The 22066-nt window shown below is 33.6% G+C and overlaps 1 protein-coding gene across 3 annotated transcripts in view; it reads left to right on the forward strand.

The window, feature by feature from the left end:
• FREM2 (FRAS1 related extracellular matrix 2) overlaps nucleotides 1-22066 on the forward strand; it is a 209317-nt gene that overhangs the window by 182518 nt on the left and 4733 nt on the right. The gene's annotated exons all lie outside the window — the stretch shown is intronic.

A 22066-nucleotide genomic window follows, 5' to 3' on the forward strand; every position in this document is an offset into this window, starting at 1 on the left:
CAAAACTCAGCAGCTGTCCTGGATATGCCTTATACTACTTGCTAAGCAGCCCAAAGTTCAATATTAGTGGCAGCCAGCAGTGGTTCATGCATAGTCACTCCCAGGAGCCCTGAACTTCCATACAGATAGTGACCAACCACAAATTACTTTGTAGCTACCAGTAGGTGGTCCCAGGCCAGGCACCGAAAACAGCTGACCTTGGCCTGCACCGGAGCCCATCAAAGAGACCCCAAAATAAATGGCCATCTTCAGACCACACCAGAGCACAACCCAATTAGCTCAAAAAATGGCATACTAAAGGGTGGACTTGTAAGGCACCAGAGCCCTACTAAAGTGAATCCCGCACTGTAGGGTAACCCCCTACAGAATAGCTCATCCACTGTAGTGACAGCCAGTCCTCATAACTAGTCATGCTGAAGCTCAGTTCCAACTACAGATGTTTCAGAAGTAATCAAGACTCAATTACAATGGGAGAGCATACACAACTCACACAAAGGAGAACCCTGGAGCACCCAGCTCAGTTGACTAAGCAGACTGTGCCAGTGAGCCCCACAGGACACCTAGTATATAAGGGCCACTCTGCAAAGAATGGAAGACATAGAAGATCTACCTATTACATAGAAACAAACACAGGGGAGCAGCCAAAATGAATCAAAGAAACAAGTTCCAAATGAAAGAACAGAATAAAACTCCAGAAAAAAAAAACTGAATGAAATGAAGACAATCGATCTATCAGATATACAGAGCTCAAAACACTAGTCATAAGGATGCTCAATTAACTAGGAGGAGATTTGGAAAACTCAGTAAAAATTTACACAACAAGACAGAAACCATAAAAAGAACAAGTCAAGAATGAAGAATATAATAACTGCAAAGAAGACTACATTAGATAGAAACAATAGCAGATTGGATGAAGCAGAAGATTGAATCAATGATCTGAAAGACAGGTAGTGGAAAACAGCAAATCAAAACAGAAAAGGAAAAAAAGTATCAAAATAATGAGAACAGTTTAAGGGGCCTCTGGGACAACATCAAATGCACCAAAATTTTCTTCATAGAGATGCCAGAAGGAGATGAGAGAAAGCAAGAGATTGAAAACCTATTTGAAGAAATAATGAAAACGTTCTATACCTAGTGAAGGAAATAAACATACATGTCCAGGAACTACTGAGAGTCCCAAACAAAGATGCCCACAGCAAGCTACATCATAATTAAAATGCAAAATCAAAGACAAAAATAAAGTCTTAAAAGCAGCAAGAGAAAAGCAGTTAGTTACCTACGAGGGAGCTTTCATAAGACTGTCAGCTAATTTTTCAGCAGAAACTTTGCAGTCCAGAAGGGATTAGCAGGAAATACTCAGAGTCATGAAAAGCAATGACCTACAACTAAGATTACTCTACCCAGCAAAGCTACCGTTTGGAATCAAGGACAGATAAAAAGCTTCTCAGATGAGAAAACTAAGAAATTCTTCACCACCAACCAGTATAATAAGAAATGTTGAAGGGACTTCTTTAAATAGGAACAAAAGATAAAAAATATAAATAAGAATAAGTAATATCAAAATCATGGCGGCATAAGGGGTCCCCTTGATTTCTTCCCTTGAAATTATAACAGGTTGAATGGCTATGACCCAACAGAAGATTTCCAGCCTAACATACAAACACATTTGAAAGATCTTTGCATCGAAGCATCTAAAGGTGGGCAAATCAGGCAAGTGAGGGAAGAAGAAAGGGAAAGGAGCAGAGACAAGGGCCACTTATGCAGACCCTGAGCTCTCTGTAAGAATCGGGGGTGAGGGAAGAGGAATCAGGTTTCAGCATGTACTCCATGTAGCCCTGAGCATACACCCCAGTGGAACCCAGTGCTAACAGCAGATTACAGCAGAGAAAGAATACAGAGGAGTGACAGCTGTATTCTAGCAGCTACTATTGCTAGACAGAAAGTGGAGTCCCAGAGTCTTGCCCCCTTCCCCTACCCTCTCAGAGCTCGCCTCTCACACTCTCCCAGATCTAGCAGCAGGCCCAAGGGGAAATTGCAGCAGTGAGTGTTGAGCTACAAAACAGGGAGTCTTCAGGCTGTGAAACTGAGGGAACAGCTTCTGAGTGGCAGACGTACACTGCCATTGGTCCCAGTGACAGGGGTAGAGATACAGAAGTAAGGCATCTGAGGACTGGTGGTCCCATTACTGGGAACAAAACAGCCACAGGCACATTAGCAGCCTCTCCCAACCCAACCTACCTACTCACTAAGACTGATCCTGGAAGAGGCACCTGAAACGCTTCAGACAGCACAACACTGCATTGGACCACTGGGACAGCACTGGGACTTCAGGGACTCTTCAGTAGATCAGAAACCCATTGCCCACCACTTTTTCCCATGGAGGAGGAGCCACAAGACCAACAACCTGGTCACAGAGAAGACACACATCTTCCCCAGGAAATAAAGGCCTTTTTTTTTTTTCTATTTTTTCCCTTTTTTTTTCTTTTTTTCTTTTCTGTTTTTTTTTTCTTTCTTTCTTTCTTTTTCTCCTTTTTTCGGCCACACAGTGGAGATATGAGAGGCCAGGCAATACAAGAGGCTTGTACAACACCTGGAAAAAAAAAAACTTTCTATCAATCTCCTAAAATAAAATCACCCTTAATAATAATAATTTTTTTTTTTAAAATCAGGGCGCATTCAAATATCCCACTGTCAGCTATGGATAGATGATGCAAACAGAAAATCAATGAGAAAATATCAGACTTAAATGACACATTACACATAACTGACATTTACAGAGTCTTTCTCTCCAAAACATCAGATTACGCATTGTTCTCTAGTTCACATGGAACAATATCAAGGATAGACCATATGTTGGGACAAAAAACTAACCTCAACAAATTTAAAAAGACTGAAATCATACTACCAAGCATATTTCTGACCACAATGCTTTGAAACAAGATCACCTACAATAAGAAAGCAGAAAAACCACAAATATATGGAGATTAAACAACATGCTACAAAAGAAAAACTAGGTCATAAAAGAAATAACAGATCAAGATACATAGAAATAAACAAGAATGAAAATAAAAAGTATCAAAACCATTAGGACATAACAAAAGCAGTAATAAGAAGAAAGTTCATATCATTATCAGCTGACCTCAAACAACAAGAATGACCCCAAATAAATAACCTAATATTATATCTTTAAAAACTAGAAAAAGCAGAACAAATGCAGCCCAGCAGAAGGAAGGAAAGAATACAAATTAGAGCAGAAGTAAATGAAATTGAGAACACGAGAACAACAGAAAAAAAAAATAATGCAACAAAAAGCAAGTTCTTTGAAAGGATCCATAAAATTGACACACCCCCTGGCTAGACTTACACAGGAAAAAAAGAGAAAGGACACAATAAACAAAATCAGAAATGAAAGAGAAGTTATAATGGATACCACCGAAATACAAAGGATCATACAAGAATACCATGAAAGATTATATGCCACCCAATTCGATAGCTCAGAAGAAATGGACAAGTTCTGAGAAATATATAACCTTCCCATATTAAATACCAAAGAACTGGATAATCTAAATGGACCGATCAATAGTAAGAAAACTGAAATGGTCATCAGAAACCTCCCAAAATACAAAAGCCCATGACCAGGTGGCTTCATCAGTGAATTCTACCAAACATTCAAAGATGATTTAATACTTGTCTTTCTCAAACTTCTCCAAAAAGTTTAAGAAGAAGCAATATTTCCTAACTCATTTTATGAGGCCAACATTACCCTGATACTGAAACATGGTAAAGATAACACACAAACGCGCGTGCGCGTATGCGTGCGCGCGCGCACACACACACACACACACACAAACTATAGACCAATATCTTTGATGAATAAATACAGATAAAAAAACATCCTAAACATAATACCTGAAAATTAAATACAATACATTAAAAAGTTTATACACCATAATCAAGTGGGCTTCATTCCAGGGACTGAAGGATGGTTCAACATACGCAAATCAATTAATGTGATACGCCATGTAAACAAAATAAAAAGTAAAAATCATATGATCATATCAATAAATGCAGAAAAAGCATTTGACAGGATATAACATCCATTTGCGATTAAAACATTTCATAAATGGGTATAGAAGGCAAATACCTCAACATAATAAAGGCCACATATGACAAACCCTCAGCTAACATCATACTTAATAGTGAGAAACTAAAAACCTTCATTTTAAGATCAAGAACAAGACAAGGCTGTTCCATATCCCTACTATAGTATTGGAAGTCCTGGCTAGAGCAATCAGGCAAGAGAAAGTCAAGGCATATAAATAGGAAATAATGAAGTTAAATTGTCACTTTTTGCAGATAACATGATTCTCTATGTAGAAAACCATAAATACTCCATTAAAAACTATTAGAAATAATAAACAAATACAAAAGTTTCAGGATACAAAATCAATGTACGAAAATCCATAGTGTTCTTGCACTTTAATAATGAATTTTCAGAAAAGGAAATGAAAAGAACAATTCCTTTTGCAATTGCAACAAAAAGGATAAAATGTCTAAGAATAAACTTAACAAAGCATGCTGAAAACTACAAGAAATTATTAAAATAAATTGAAGACACAAAGAAATGGAAAGACATTTTGTATTCATGGATTGGAAGAATCAACATAGTTAAAATGGCCATATTTCCCAAAGCAATATAGAGATTAATGCAATCCTCATCAAAACATCATAGTTTAATAATTATTTATAATAAATTTTCCCAATGCAAAAAAAAATGGTATTCTTTAAAGAACTATAACAAAAAGTCATCAGATTTGTATGGAAGCACAAAGGACTCTGAACAGCCAAAGCAATCCTATGAAAAAAGAACAAAGCGAGAGGTATCCCTCTGCTTTCTTTATACTACAAAGTGATGAAAATTAAAACAGCATGAAATAGAGAAAGGCAGAAAACAGACACATAGACCAATGGAATAGAAGCGTGTGTTTAGAAATAAACCAACAGATATGCAAGCTAATAATTTTTAACAAAGGAGCCAAAAAAATATGTGTAATGGAGAAAAGAAAGCCTCTTCAGTAAATGATGCTGAAAAACTTGGACAGCCACGTATAAAAGAAGGAAACTATATTGCTATCCATCACTGTACACCAAAATTAACTCAACCTGAACCAAAGATCTAAATATTAGACCCAAAACAATAAACTACATTGAAAAATATTAGGAGCTACTCTCACAGATATTGGATTTAGAGAGAATTTTATGATTTTGATCTCAAAAGCAAGGGAAGTAAATGCAATAATAAATGAAGGGTATTATACCAAACTAAAAACCTTCTGCATAGCAAAAGAAACCATCAACAAGCCAAAGAAGCAACCAACTGCATGAGAAAAGTTGTTTTCAAACAATGCCTCCAATATGTGGCTAATATCTAAAATATACAAAGAACTCATACATCTCAACAACAAGAAACAAACATTCCAGTTGAAAAATGGACAGATGACCTAAACAGACACTTCTCCCAAGAAGGCATACAAATGGCCAAGATACATGAAAAGAGGTTCAACTTCACTAGCTTTTAGGGAAATGCAAATCAAAACCACAATGGGATACCACCTCACACCTGTTAGAATGGCTATCATCAACAGCACAAGTAATAACAAGTGTTAAAGAGGTTGTGGGAAAAAAAGAACCCTCATACACTTCTGGTGGGAATGTAAATTGGCACAGGCACTCTGGAAAACAGTATGGAGTACTCTCAAAAAAAAAAATCTAAGAATTATCATATGACCTAGCAATCTCTCTTCTGGGTATTTACCCCCCAAATATTAAACATTTGTTTATAAAGATATATGCACCTTTATGTTCATAGCAGCACTACTCACAGCGGCCAAGACATGGAAACAACTGATGTGTCCTTTGATAGATGATTGGATAAAGAAGACTTGGCACATACATATCTACAGTGTAATATTACTCAGCCATAAAAACAGATGAAATATTGCCATTTGTAACAACATGAATGGATCTTGAGACGGTCATGGAAGTGAAATTAATCAGACAGAAAGAGTTGAGAACCATATGATTTCACTCATATGTGGGATATAAAACTGAAAGCAACAAACAATATGTACAAACATTCAGACATAGATAACAATTTAGGGGTTGCCAAAGTGAGAAGGGAGTCTGGGGGGAGGTAGATAAGGGTAAAGTGTATTAAAATATATGATGACAAAGGGAATTGGGTGGTGAAGACAGAATGTGGTATACATATGATGAATATTGAAGTCTACACTTGAAACCTGTATAATTTTATTCAGCAATATCACCTCCATAAATTTAAAGAAAAGACTGCCTTTACTATTTGGGGTCTTTTGTGGTTGCATACAAGTTTTAGGATAGTTTGTTTTATTGCTGTGAAAAATACTATTGAATTTTGATAAGGATTGCATTGAATCTGCAGAAGTCATTGAGTAGATGGTACACATTAACAATATTAATTCTTTTAATCCATGATCATAAAATAATTTATTTTCATCTTCATTTTTTATCAATGTCTTATAGTTTCAGTGTATATGTTTTTCATTTCTTTAGTTAAAATTATTCCTACATATTTTATTCTTTTTGATATGATTGCAAATGAAATATAATTTTTTCAAGTTTTTTGCTATTTAATTTATTTATTTAAAATTTTTTAATTACAGGTGACATACTATATTAGATTCAAGTATACAACATACTGATTAGACATTTACACTTATGAATTGATCGCCCTAATAAGTTTGGTACCCATTTGACACCATATATACTTTTTACAATGTTATTGTCTACATTCCTTATGCTATACTTTACATCTCCATGACTGTTTTTATCACTGCAAATTTCTACATCTTAACCGCTTTACCTTTTCACCCAAACCCTCTCCATATGGCAACTATCAAAAAGTCCTCTGTATCTATAAGTTTGTTTCTATTTTGTTTTTGAAATTCCACATATAAGTGAAATCATATGGTATTTGTCTTTCTCTATTTCCCTTAGTATAATAAGCTATAGCTCCATCTGTGTTGTCACAAAAGGCAAGACTTCATTCCTTTTATGGCTGAATAGTATTCCATTAAATATATGTGCCACTTTGTCTATTTGTCTATCAATGGACACTTTGGATGCCTCCATATTTTGTTTGTTGTAAATAATGTTACAATGAACATAAGGGTGTGTATGTCTTTTCAAATTAACATTTTGGGATTTGTTGGGTAAATACCAAGAGTAGAGATTCTGGGTCATAAGTTAGTCCTATTTTTAATTTTTTGAGGAACTTCCAAACTTTTTTCTATAGTGGTTATACCAATTTTCAATCCGCAACGGTTCACTTTTATCCACATCACTGCGAACACTTTTTTGTCGATTTCTTGATGACAGGCAAAGGTATTAATTTGCATTTTTCTGATGACTAGTGATGTTGAGCATGTGTTCATATGTCCATTGGCCATCTGTAAGTCTTCTTTGGAGAATGTCTATTCAAGCCCTCTACTCATTTAAAAATATTTTATTATTTATTATTTATTTATTTTTAATTTTTTAATTAGAGTTGATATTCAATATTACACTAGTTTTGAGAATACAACATGCTGGTTAGATATTTATATAACTTACAAAGTGATCTTCCAATAAGTATAATACCCTCAGACACCATACATAGTTATTGGAATATTATTGATTATATTTCTATGCTGTACTTTCTCTGAATACTTTGTAATTGCCATGGGTACTTCTTATTTTTTTCACCTTTATCATCTAACCCTCAGACCTACTCCCAAATGGCAACCATCAGGCAACTCTGTATTTATGTTTTTGTTTCTGTTTTGTTGGCTCATTTGTTTTTTCTTTAAGTCCGCCAATAAATAAAATCATGTGGTATTTCTCTTTCTCTGTCTAACTTGTATCACTTAGCATACTACACTCTATGGTCACTAATGTGAAGATTTCATTTTTTTATAGCTGAGCAATATTTGACTGTAAATATGTACAATACTTCTATCTCCAATTGTTTATTGATGGATACATATTTCCATATCTTGGCTATTGCAAATAATGCTACAATGAACATATAATGAATATAACTTTTAGGAGTTGTTTTGCATTTTTTAAAATAAATACCCAGAAGTGAGCTGTGTCATAAAGTACCTCTATTTTCAATATTTTAAGGAAATTCATACTGTTTTCAAAATGGCTGCAACAATTTACAGTCCCAGTAACAGTACAAGTGGGTTCTCTTTTTCCACATTCACCAACACTTGTTTGTTGATTTTTTTTATGACAGCCATTCTGACAGGTGTAAGGTGATATCTCTTTGTGTTTTCACTTTGCATTTCCCTGATGATTAGCAACATTGAGCATCTTTTCATATGTCTAGTGGCCATCTGTATGTTCTCTTTGGAAAAATGTGTATTCTGGTGCTCTGCTCATTCTTTAATTGAAACGTGTCTTTTTGGTGTTAAGTTGTATGAGTTCCTGATATTTTTTGAACATCAACCCCTTATTTGATGTATCATTGGTGAATATCTTTTTTCTTCCAACAGGTTTTTGTTGTTGTTGCTGATGATAGTTTCCTTTGCTGTGCAAAACTTTTTGGTTTGATGTAATCCCAGCTGTTTCTTTTCTCTTCTGTTTCTCTTACCTGAGGAGACATTTCCTAAACAATATTACTAAGAGCAATGTCAGAGAGTTTACTGCTTATGTTTTCTCTTAGGAGTTTTATGGTTTCACGCCTTACATTATTTTGAGATGATTTACATATATGGTGCAGGAAAGTGGTCTGGTTTCATTTTGCATATCTATCTGTCCAGTTTCCCCAACACTATTTATTGAATAAACTGTCTTTATTGGATTGTATATTCTTGCCACTTTTGTCATAGCTTAACTGACCATATAGATATGAGTTTATTTCTAGGCTCTGTTCTGTTCCACTGATCTAAGTTCCTGTTTTCACTGCCAGTACCATGCTGTTTTAATTACTATAGCATTGTAGCACAGTTTTAAGCCAGGTACTATGATACTATATTTGTTCTTTTCTCTCAGCATTGCTTTGGCTATTCAGTCTTTTGTAGATACATGTGAATTTTAGGATAACATCTTCTAGTTCTAGTTCTAGTTCTGGAAAAAATACCATTGACATTTTGATAAGAATTGCATTGATCTATTGATTGCTTTGAGTATAATGCCTTATATTTTTCAAAGGATATGTCTTTTAGCTCATTGGTAAATATTATTTATATGTATTGTATACATTTTAGGCAATTATAAGTAAGATTTTTTAAAATTTTACTGACAGCTTTTTATTGGTATATAAATATGCAACTGATACCTGAATAATTCAATTATCAGTACTAATTCAATTATCAGTGCTTAATTCAACTATCAGTACTAATGTTTTTTTAGTTTATCCTTTAGGGCTATTTATATATAGTATCAAATTATCTTCAAATAATGACAGTTTAAAGTCTTCCTTTGTGATTTAGAAGCCTTTTTTTAATTGTCTTCCTGCTATGGCTACAATTTGAATAAGAGTAGTGAAAATAGATATGCTTGTCTTGTTACTAATCTTAAGGAAAATGCTTTTAACTTTGTACCATTCACAATAATCTCAGCTGTAGGTTAATCAAAAATGGCCTTTATTATGTTGAGATATGTTCTATTTAGTCCCTCTTTGCTGAGAGATTTTGCCATAGATAGATGCTAGAGTTTGTCAGATGCATTCTCTGCATCTATTGATATGGTCATATCATTTTTATCCTTTATATTCTTTATGTGGCATATCATGTTAAATGATTTGCAGACATCGAACCAACCTTTCATCTCAAGAATAAATCCCACTTGATAATGGTGTAAAAACTCTTTAATATATTGCCAAATTTGATTTGGTGATATTATTTTTAAAAATTTTATATCTATGTTCATCAGGAATATTGGCCTATAATTAATTTTTTATAATATCTTTGTCTGGTTTTGAAATCAGGGTAATGCTATCATTTTACAATGAGTTGGTAACCTTCCCCTCTCTTGATTTTTTTGGAATGTTTTGAGAATAATAGGTATTAATTCGTTGAATGTTTCATAAAATTTACCTTTGAAACCATCTGACCCAGAACATTTGTTTTGGGGGAGTTTTTGATTACTGATATTTTATTGGTACTTATCAGTCTCTTCAGATTTTCTGTTTCTTCTTGATTCAATCTTAGAAGATTGTATGTTTCTAAAATATTTCTTCCATTTTTTCCAAGTTGTTCAATTTCTTGGCAATAATTGTTCTGAGAATTTTCTTATATATTTTTTGTATTTCTTAGTGTCAGTCGTTACTTCTCTTTCATTTCTGATTTTATTTACTAGGGTTCTCTTTTTCTTGATGAATCTGGTTAAAGGTTTATCAATATTATTCACCTTCCCAAAGAATCAGCTCTTGGTTTTATTTATCTTCTGTATTGTTTTTTATACTTTATTTCTGCAGTGATTTTTATTATTTCCTTTTTTCTTCTCACTTTGGGCTGTTTCTTCTTTTTGAGTTCAAGGTTAAATTATTTATTTGAGATTTTTCTTATTTCTTGAGACTGGTCTATATAGCTATGAATTTCCCTTAAAACTGCTTTGCCTGCATCCCATAGATTTGAGGTCAGTGTGTTTTCATTATTATTTTTCTCAAAGTATCTTTTTAGTGCTAACCAAGTTATTGTTTACTACCATGTTATTTAGCCTCTCATTAGGTTATTCTGTTTTTCAATTTTCTTATTATTATTGAGTTCTAGTTTATTTCTAATTTTTTTATTATCTTATATTAGTTTCAGGTATACAGTACAATGAATAGATATTTATATAATTTATAAAATGATCCACCAATTCCTCTAGCATCCATCTGGCACTACACACAACCATAATAATATTGACTATATTCCTTGTACTATAAATTCCCATGACTGTTGTGTAATTACTAATTAGTACTTTTTCATCCCTTCACCTTTTTCCCCATCCCCCAAACCCCCTCTGGAAATCACCATTTTGTTTTCTGTATCTGTGAGTCTGTTTTCATTTAGTTTGTTCATTTTTTTGTTCCTTAGATTCCACGTATAAGTGAAATCATATAGTATTTATCTTTCTCTGATTTATTTCACTCAGAATGCCCTCTAAGTCCCTCCATGTCATTGCAAATGGTAAGATTTAAATTTTTTAATGGCTGAGTAATATTCTTTAGTATATAAGCATCTTAACTTCTTATCCAATTCTCTATTAATGGGCAGTAAGGTTGTTTCCATATCTTGGCACTGCAGTGAACATAGGGATGCATAGATCTTGCATAGATCTTTACAAACTAGTTTATTGATCTTCTTTGAATTGATGCCCAGAATTTCAATTACTGGATCATAAGATAGTTCTTTTTTCAATTTTGGGGAGAAACTCCAAACTATTTTTTATAGTGGCTATACTAATTTGCACTCCCAACAACAGTGCACAAGGGTTTCCCTTTCTACACATTCTTGCAAACATTTATTGTGTTTTAATTTATTGATACTAGCCACTCTGACAGGTATGAGGTGTTATCTCTTTGTGATTTCACTTTGCATTTCTCTGTTGATTAGCAACATTGAGCACCTTTTTATATGCCTATTAGCCATCTGCATGTTCTCTTTGGAGAAATACTTATTCAGGTCTTCTGCCTGTTTTTTAATTGGATACTTTGTTTTTTAGTTGTTAAGTTGTATGAGTTTTTATAAATTTTGGATATTAACCCCTTATCAGATATATCATAAGCAAACATCTTCTCCCATTCAGTACAGTGTCTTTTCATTTTGTTGCCAGTTTCCTTTGTTGTGCAAAAACTTTTTAGTTTGATATAGTCCCAATGTTTACCTATCTTCTCTTTCCCTTATTCAAGGAGACATATCAGAAACAAAATTATTAATAGCAATATCAGAAAGTTTACTGTCTGTATTTTCTGCTAGAAATTTTATAGTTTCGGGTCTTTAAGTCTTTAATCCATTTGAGTTTGTTCTTGTATATGGTGTAAGAAGGTGGTCAGTTTAATTTTTTATATGTATCTGTCCAGTTTTCCCAACACCATTTTTCTGCTTTCCGTATTGAATAAACTTTACCCCATTGTATATTCTTGCCTTTTTTCCATGGATTTAATGATCATATCTGCATGGTTTTATTTCTAGGCTCTCTATTCTGTTCCATTGATCCATGTGTCTGTTTTATGCCAGTACCATACTGTTTTGATTACTATAGACTTGTTATATAGTTAGATATCAGTTAGGATGATACCTCCAACTTTGCTCTTCTCTCTCAAGATTGCCATGACATTTCAGGATCTTTTATGGTTCTATATGAATTTTAGGATTATTAGTTGTAGATCTCTAAAACATGCCTTTGGTATTTTGATAGGGATTGCATATAGGTCGCTTTGAGTAGTATGGTCATTTTAATGATGTTGATTCTTCCTACCCATGAGCACAGTATATGTTTCCATTTATTTGTATCTTTTTCAATTTCTATTTTCAATGACACAATTTTGAAAAACAAATGTCTTTTACCTTCTTGATTAATTTGATTCCTAGGTATCTTATTGTTTTTATGTTATTGTAAATAAAATTGTTTTCTTAATTTATCTTTCTGATAGTTCATCATTAGTGTATAAAAATGCTACAGATAGGGTAATGATGGCCTTGTAAAAAGTTAAGAAGCCTTCCTTCCTCTTAAACTTTTGAAATAGTTTGAGAAAAATAGGTTTAATTCCTCTTTGAATGTTTGGTAAAATTTGCCTGTGAAGCCATCCAGTCCAGTACTTTAGTGTTTTGGAAGTTTTTTTTATTACTGATACGATTTCATTGGTGATAATCAGTCAGTTCAGATTTTCTTGACTCAGTCTTGGGAAATTTTATGTGTCTAGGAATGTATTCATTTCTGCCAGATTGTCAAAGATGTTAGCATATAATTGATCATAGTATTTTCGAATAGTCTTTTGTATTTGGGCAGAGTCTGTAGTTACTTCTTTTTCACTTCTGATTTAATTTATTTATTTAGGTCCTCTCTTTTTTTCTTGATGAGTCTTGATAAAGGTTTATCAATTTTGTTAATCCTAAACAAACATACCTCAACAAAATAAAGGCAACCTATGACAAACCCAGAGCTAACATCATACTTTCACCACTTCTATTCGACATAGTATTGGACATCCTAGGAATAACAATCATACAAGAAAAAGAAATAAAAGTTATTAAGATATCTTAATTGTAAAGGAAGAAATGAAAGCACTGTTATGTGTTAATGGCATAATACTATATGTAAAGAACCCTAGCAATTCCACCAAAAAAAAATAGAACTAATAAATGAATTCAGTAAAGTAGCAAATATAAAATTAATATTTTGAAATCAGTTGCATTTTTATAACTAATAACTATCAGAAAGAGAAATTAAGAAACCAATCCCATTTAAAATTTAATCAAAAAAGTAAAATACCTAGGAATACATATAACCAAAGAAGTAAAAGATCTGTACTTAGAAAATTATAACATATTAAAGAAAGAAATAGAACATACAAATAAATGGAAGTATATAGAAAGGAAGAATTGACATCATAACATGTCCATAGTACCCAAATAAATTTACAGATTTAATGCAATCCCAATCAAAATACCAATGTAACTTCTCATAGAAGTAGAACAAATAACTCTAAAATGTAGATGGAACCACAAAAGACTTTCAATAATTAAAGCAAATTTAAGAAAAAAAAAATAAAGTTTGAGATTTCACACTACCTAGTATCAAATTATACTACAAGGCTATAGAAATTAAAATATCATGATGCTGGCATAAAAACTAAAATATGGATAAATAGAACAGAGTGCAGAGTCCAGAAATAAATCTACACACATATGTTCAATTAATCTATTACAAAAGAGGCAAGAATGCACAATGTAGTAAAGATGGTCTCTTCAATAAATGGTGTTGCTTAAATGGGACACATAGAAGTGACAAAAGAAACATGGCAGTGAGAGCTATTCCCAATCTCTCCCCTTGAAACAATAAACTGAACATCTAAAACTCAACAAAAAAATACACAAACTGCAGCATCACATCTGAGTGTGGGAACTGCACATAAGTGTAACCACAGGTCAGAACCCTGAGTGTAGGGAGGTGGACAGGGAGAAACAAAAAAGCTTCCTCTCATAGCTGGAGCTCCCCGAAGGAAGAAGGGGAGAGGAGAAGATGCGGTGAGTTCCCTGAACAGACTTGCCTGGAATAGCTGTAGCTCCACACAGACTGCAGCAGTGCCTAGTAATCAGGGCAAAAAGCAGAGAAGCAGGACGACAGAGAAGTAACAGTTGAGTTTTACCAGCTGCAGTGGCAAAACCAAGGCCGAGCCACAGACCCAAACCCCAACCCAGAGAGCCCTTCCCCCCAATCCTCCAAAAACAAACACCGTACAGCCCCAGGAGAATCTGAGCAAAGGCTACCGAAACTCTCACTAACACTGAGAGGGACTGAGACTGAGGATAGCAAGCATAATTGAATATAAGGGGGGGGGGAGAAAATTATTATTATATAATGCAGGGATCCAAAGAGGCTTAAGTGCCACCTACTAGAAACCAAAAAAAAAAAAAAAAAAAAAAAGAGCACCTTCTTTGCAACAGGATAAGGAGAGACCTTTATATAATAAATCTTTTCTGAATAAAAGGCTGAATACACTTCCATTAATGCCCAGGTGGACAAATAGTCTATTACACACCATGAACAACCAAGGTGACAAGACATCTCACAAAGATGAGACAAATCTCCAGAAAATAAGCTTACAGACATAGAAATACACAACTTAGATGACAGAGAATTCAGAATGGTACTTCTGAAAAAAACTCAAATGAGATCCAAAATGATTCATATCGACAATTTCAGGAACTGAAAAAACACTTAGATAAACAGAATGAGTTCTTTAGCAAGGAGATTAAAACTCTCAAAAAGAACCAAATAGAACTTCTGGAAATGAAGAACATACAGCAAGAGTTGAAAAATGAAATAGCAAGTTTGAGAAATAGAGTCGAACAAATGGAGGAAAGGATCGGTGGTATCGAAGACAGAAATCTAGAAATAAATCAGAAGGAAGAAGAGAAAAACCAAAGAATGAAAAATAATGGAAGAGAAATACAAGAACTAGCTGATACCATCAGGAAAGGAAACATAAGAATAATGGGCATTCCCAAAGGGGAGGAAAAGGAGCAGGGATTAGAAAGCATTTTCAGACAAATAGTTGATTAGAATTTCCCAAATGTAAGGAATGAGCTGGAGATTGGAATTCAAGAAGTCAACAGAACACCCAATTATCTCAACCCAAGAAGGCCTTCACCAAGACACATTGTATTAAAATTATCAAAAACAACTACAAAGAGAGAATTCTCAGGTCAGCCAAGGGAAAGAATAAGGTAACTTATAAAGGAAAACTCATTAGATTATCGTCAGAATTCTCAGCACAAACCTTACAAGCCTGAAAGGACTAGAATCAAATATTTAAACTATTAAGTGAAAGAAACTACCAGCCTAGAATAATATATCCAGCTAATCATTCCTTCAGATATGAAGGAGAAATAAAGACCTTTCCAGACATACAAAAATTGATTAAATTCTGCAGTGTGAGGCCTGCATTAAAGGAAATACTGAAAGGGGTCAGGACACCTAAAATGAAAGACCAAAAAAAACATAATTAGGAGCAAGGCAACTAGTAGACAGATAAAAACAGAGGAGTGCAACCCTTACTAAGGACAAGACATTGTAGCTTAAACAATAAGAAGAGATTTGCCATAGCAAGATAGTAATGAACATTCAGCATATATTGAGACAAATTGAAACAACAATGACTGAAAATGAGAGGATTCAAAGATCCAAATTTGCAAAGGAGAATGGAGATAAGGCACATGCAGAAGAAAATGGATGACTCTGTGTGTGTGTGTGTGTGTGTGTGTGTGTGTGTGTGTGTGTGTATACATATATACTGGTATTCATAATGGTAACCATGCAAAAAGGTTCATAACTAAAGTATATAACATAAAACAAGAAGGACCGGAAGGAAAAACCACAAAAGACAACCAAAACAAAGAAAACTGAAACACAAGAACAGGGAAGCAATGGAAATATCGAGTTATCAGAAAACAAAAGTCAAAACAGCTTTAAAAAGATCTCTTATTTCAATAATCACCCTCAATTTAAATGGACTGAACTCACCAATAAAAAGGCACACAGTTTAAGATTGGGTCAAAAAGCAAAACCCAACCATATGCTGCTTCCAGGAGACACATCTCAGTTCCAAAGACAAATATAGACTCAAAGTGAAAGGGTGAAAAATGATATTTCAAGCAAATGACATTCAGAGAAGAGCAGGAATACTGGTACTAATATCAGACGAAATAGACTTCAAAATAATAAAGGTAAAGAGAGACACTGAGGGACACTTTATGATCATAAAGGGAATCATGCACCAAGAAGACATAACACTTATTAATATCCATGCTCCCAGTCAGGTAGCTCCGGTATATATAAAGCAATTACTAATAGAACTAAAGGGAGAAACAGACCAAACACTATCATAGTAGGGGACCTAAATACCTCACTGTTGGATTTGGACAGATCATCCAAACAAAATCGGTAAGGAAATAACATCCTTAAATGACACATTAGATCAACTGGACATAATTGACATTTACAGAGCTTTCCATCCCAAAACAACTGCCTTGAAACTACAGATCAATTGCAAAAAGAAAGCAGTAAGAACCACTACAGAGAAGAAATAAAAAGAGAGATCAAGAGATAAATAGAAATGAAAGGTAATGATAGTACAACATATAAAAATTTGGGGGACATGGAAAAAGCCGTCATAGGAAAGTTCATATCATTACAGACCTATCTCTAAAAACAAGAACAAGCCTAAATAAACAACCTAACAATTCATCTGAAAAAACTAGAAAAGGAAGAACAACTGAAAGGAAAGAAATCATCAAAATTAGAGCAGAATTCAATGAAACTGAAAGCAGAAAAACAATAAGAAAAATAAATGCAACAAAGAGTGGGGTTTTGAGAAGGTTAGTATAATTGACAAACCCCTGGTTAGACTCACGAAAGAAAAAAGAGAAAGGACACAAATAAACAAAATCAGGGATGAAAGAGGGGAAATTATGACAGACACTGCAGAAATACAAAGGATCATATAAGAATACTATGAAAAAGTATAGAACACCAAATTTAATAACCTAGAAAAAAAATGAACCAGTACTTAGAAAAATACAACCTTCCTAGACTGAATCGAGAACTGGAAAATAAAAATAGACTGATCAGCAGTATGGAAATGGAAACACTCATCAAAAACTTACCAAAAAGGAAAAGTCCAGGACCAGATGACTTCACCAGTGAATTCTACCAAACGGTCAAAGAAGATTTAACATCTATTGTCCTCAAACTCTTCCAAAATGTCAGACGAAGCAATACTTCCCAATCATTTTAAGAGACCAATATTACCCTGATACCAAAACCTGGCAAAGATAACACATACAAAAAGAAACCTAGAAACCAATATTTCTCATTAACACAGATGCAAAAATCTTAAATATCAGTGAACCGAATACTGCAGCACAGTAAAAAGATTATACACCACGATCAAGTGTACTTCATCCCAGAAGCACAGTGATGGTTCGACATATGCAAATTAATTAATGTGATACACCGCATAAACAAATTAAAAAATACGAATCATATTATCATATCAATAGATGCAGAAAAAGCCTTCGACAAAATATAGCATCCATTTATGATCAAAACACTTAACAAAATTGGTAAATATGGAAAATACCTTAGCATAATGAAGGCCATATGTGACAATCCCTCAGCCAACATTATACTGAATGGTGTAAAACTAAAAACCTTGCTTCTAAGATCAAAAACAAGGCAAGGCTGTCTACTATCGCCACTGTTGCTAATATAACATTGGAGGTCCCAGCGAGTGTAATTAGGCAAATGAAGATATCCAAATGAAGAAGTCAAACTGTCACTATTTGTGGATGACATGATTCTCTATATAGAAAACCCTAAACACTCCACAAGAACACTACTAGAAACAATAAGCAAATACAGTAAAGTTTCTGGTTACAAAATCAACGTTCAAAAATCCATAGGGTTCCTATACTCTAATAACAAAGTGTCAGAAAAAAAAAGTGGAAAAAATAATTCCTTTATCAATTGCAACAAAAGAAGAAAATATCTAGGAATAAATCTAATGAAACATGTGAAGGACCTATATAATGAAAACTATAAGATCCTATTAAATGAAATCGAAGAAGGTACAAAGAAATGGGAAGATATTCCATGTTCTTGGATTGGAAGAATCAACATAGCTAAAATTACCGTGTTACCTAAATTATCATACAGATTTAATACAATCTCCATCAATATCCCACCGACATTTTTTAAAGAAATAGAACAAAAAATCATCAGATTTGTATGGAAGCACAAAAGATTCCAAATTACCAAAGCTATCCTGAGGGGAGAAAAAAAAGGCTGGAGGGATCACTTTGCCAGACTTCAAATTATACTACAAAACAACTTCAAATTATACTACAAAGCAAAAATAATCAAAATAGCATGAAATTTTCAGAAAAACAGACCCACAGACCAGTGGAACAGAATCGAGAGTCCAGAAGTAAACCTATATTTATATGAGCAAATGATTTTCAACAAGAAAGCCAAAAACATACAGTGAAGAAAGGAAAGCCTCTTCAATAAATGATGCTGGGAAAACTGGAAAGCCACCTGTAAAGAATGAAACTAGACCGTTGTCTATCACCACACACTAAAATTAACTCAAAATGGATGGATTAAGGACCTGAATATAAGCCCTGAAACAATAAAATGCATTAAAAAAAATCATAGGAATTAAACTCAAGTACCTTGTACTTCCAGGGGATTTTATGAATTTGGCCTCAAAGGCAAAGAAAATAAAAGGAAAAATAAATGAATGGGACTACATCAAACTAAAATGCTTCCTTACAGCAAAAGAAACTGTCAACAAGGTAAGGAGACAACCATCTGAATGAAAAAATATGTTTGCAAGTAATGCCTTTGATAAGGCATAATATCCAAAATATACAAAAAAACTTATACAACTCAATAACACTAACACTAACAACAACAGAATGCAATCCAATCAAAAAATGGGCAGAGGACCTGAACAGACACTTCTCCCTAGAGGACATAAAAATGTCCAACAAATATTTGAATAGATGCTCAATATCGCTAGCTATTAGGGAAACGCAAATCAAAACTACAATGAGATATCATTTCACACCTGTTAGAATAGCTGTTATCAACAGGACAAGTGATAACAAATGCTGGAGAGGATGCACGGAGAAATAGGAACTCTCGTACCCTGTTGGTGGGACTGCAAATTGGTACAGCCAGTATTAAAAACTAAGAATTGATCTACCATATAATCTAGCAATCTCCCTACCCCATAGACTTGAAAACTCATATCCAAAAAGATATTTGCACACCACTGTTTACAGCAGCATTATTCACATTGGACAGGACCTGGAAGCAACTGAAGTGTTCTACGATAGACGATTGGCTAAAGAAGCTATAGTACATATATACAATGGAATATTATTCAGCCATAAGAAGATATGAAATACTTTCATTTGCAACAACATGGATGGACCTCGAGATAATCATGCTAAGTGAAATAAGCTGGACAGAAAAAGTTAAAAATCACATGATATCACTTATATGCGGGATATAAACCTAAAAGCAGCAAATGAACAGGACAAACAAACAGACTCATGGACATGAATAGACCAGTAGTTACCAAAGGGTAGGGGTAAGGGAAAAGGAGGGAGGTCGATGGGGTCAAGGGGGTCAAATATGTGGTGACAGAAAGAAATCTAACTATGGGAGGTGAACACGTGGTGTAAATATATATATGCCTTACTGTTAAAGTGTACAGCTGCAATTTATTGAATTTTGTTAACCAATGTCATAATTAAAATAAATAGATAACTTTTAATTTAAAAAATTAAACAAAATAAAATAAAAAATAAACAGGGCAGATGTATGCAAAACAGGAAACTTGAACACTTTCTTACACCTTCACAAGAATAAACTTAAAATGGATAAAGACTTAAATGGAAGACTAAAAATTATAAAACTCTTTAACATCACTTAGTAATATTTTTTTTAATATGTCTCCTTTGGCAGGACAAACAAAATAAAATTTTTTAAGTGGTATTACATCACACTAAAAAGTTTTTGCACAGCAAAGGAAATCATCAACAAAATGAAATGGCAACCCACTAAATGGAAGAATATATTTTCAAATAATACAGCCATAAAGGGTCAATATCCAAAATATCTAAGAAACTCATAGAACTCAATAACAAAAAGAAAAAACCTGATTGAAAAATGTGCAAAGAATATGAAAAAACATTTCTCCAAAGAAGACATACAGATGGCGAACTGACATATGAAAAGATGTCTAACATCACTAATTATTAAGAAAATGCAAATTAAAACTACATTAAGATATCACCTCACACCTGTCAGAAAGGCTTTCATCGATAAATCGAAAAATAACAAGTGTTAGAAAAGATGTGTAGAAAAGGGAACCCTCAAACACTATTGGTGGGGTTGTAAATTGGCACAGCCACTGTGGATAAAAAGCTTTGTAGGTCCCTAAAAAAATTAAAAATAGAACTACCTTATGATCCAGCAATTCCACTTATGGGTATTTATCCAAAACAAAAAACAAAAACAAAAACAAACAACAACAACAACAACAAACACTAATTCAAAAAGATATATGCACCCCTATGTTCACTGCAGCACTATTTATAAGACATAGAAACAATCTAAGTGCTCATCAGTTGACAATTGGATAAAGAAGATGTGGTACTTTTAAATACAATGGAATATTACTCACTCACTAAAAAAATGAAATCTTACTATTTGCAATTACATGGATAAAGTTAAAGGGTATTACGCTAAGTGAAATGTCAGGCAGAAAATGACAAATACCATATCATTTCACTTATATATGAAATCTAAAGAACAAAATAAATGATAAAACAAAACAAAAATAGATACAGGGAAAAAACTGGTGATTGCCAGATGCAAAAGTGTTTAGGGACTTGGCGAAAAGAAATGATTAAGAAGAACACATTCGTAGTTACAAATTTGTCATAGGAATGTAAAATACTGCATAGGGAATACAGTTGATAATATTGTAGTAACTATTTAAAGTGCCAGGTGGGTACTAGACTAATTGAGGGGATCACTTCATAAATTATATAATGTCTAACCACTATGCTGCATACTTAAAATTAATATAAAATAATATTGAATGTCAACTCTAATTGAAAAATAATTTTTAATTAAAAGAAACACAATGACCTCACACCAGCTAAAACAACTGTTATCAAAACGTCAACAAAATATGTGTTGGCAAGGATATGGGGAAATGGATCCCTTGTGCACTGTTGGTGAGACATCAAACGGGTAGAGCACCTTTGGAAAACAATATGTAGATTTCTCAAAAAACTAAAAATAGATATACCATATGGCCGAGCAATTCTACTTCTGAGTATTATATGAAGAAATCCAAAACACTAATTTGAAAAGATATGTGCATCCTTATGTTCATTGCAGTATTATTTATAATAGCCAAGATATGGAAGGAACTTTGTTATCAATCAATAGATGAATGGATAAAGAAGAGGTGGTACTTACATACAATGGAATATTAGCCATAAAAAAATGAAATTTTACCATTTGCTTAATGGAGTTAGATGATATTATACTAAGTGAAACAAGTCAGAGAAAGACAACACATGATTTCACTTGTTTGTGACTTCTGAAAAGCAAAATGAATGAACAAAACAGAAACAGAGTCATAGATACAGAATAAAAACTGGTGATTGCCACATGGGAGGAGGTTGAAAAGCTGGAAGAAAAGGTGAGAGAATTAAGAAGTACCAATTGGCAGTTATAAAATAAT

This window comes from Rousettus aegyptiacus, unplaced genomic scaffold (genome assembly GCF_014176215.1).
Source record: "Rousettus aegyptiacus isolate mRouAeg1 unplaced genomic scaffold, mRouAeg1.p scaffold_m13_p_11, whole genome shotgun sequence".
Lineage (NCBI taxonomy): Eukaryota > Metazoa > Chordata > Mammalia > Chiroptera > Pteropodidae > Rousettus > Rousettus aegyptiacus.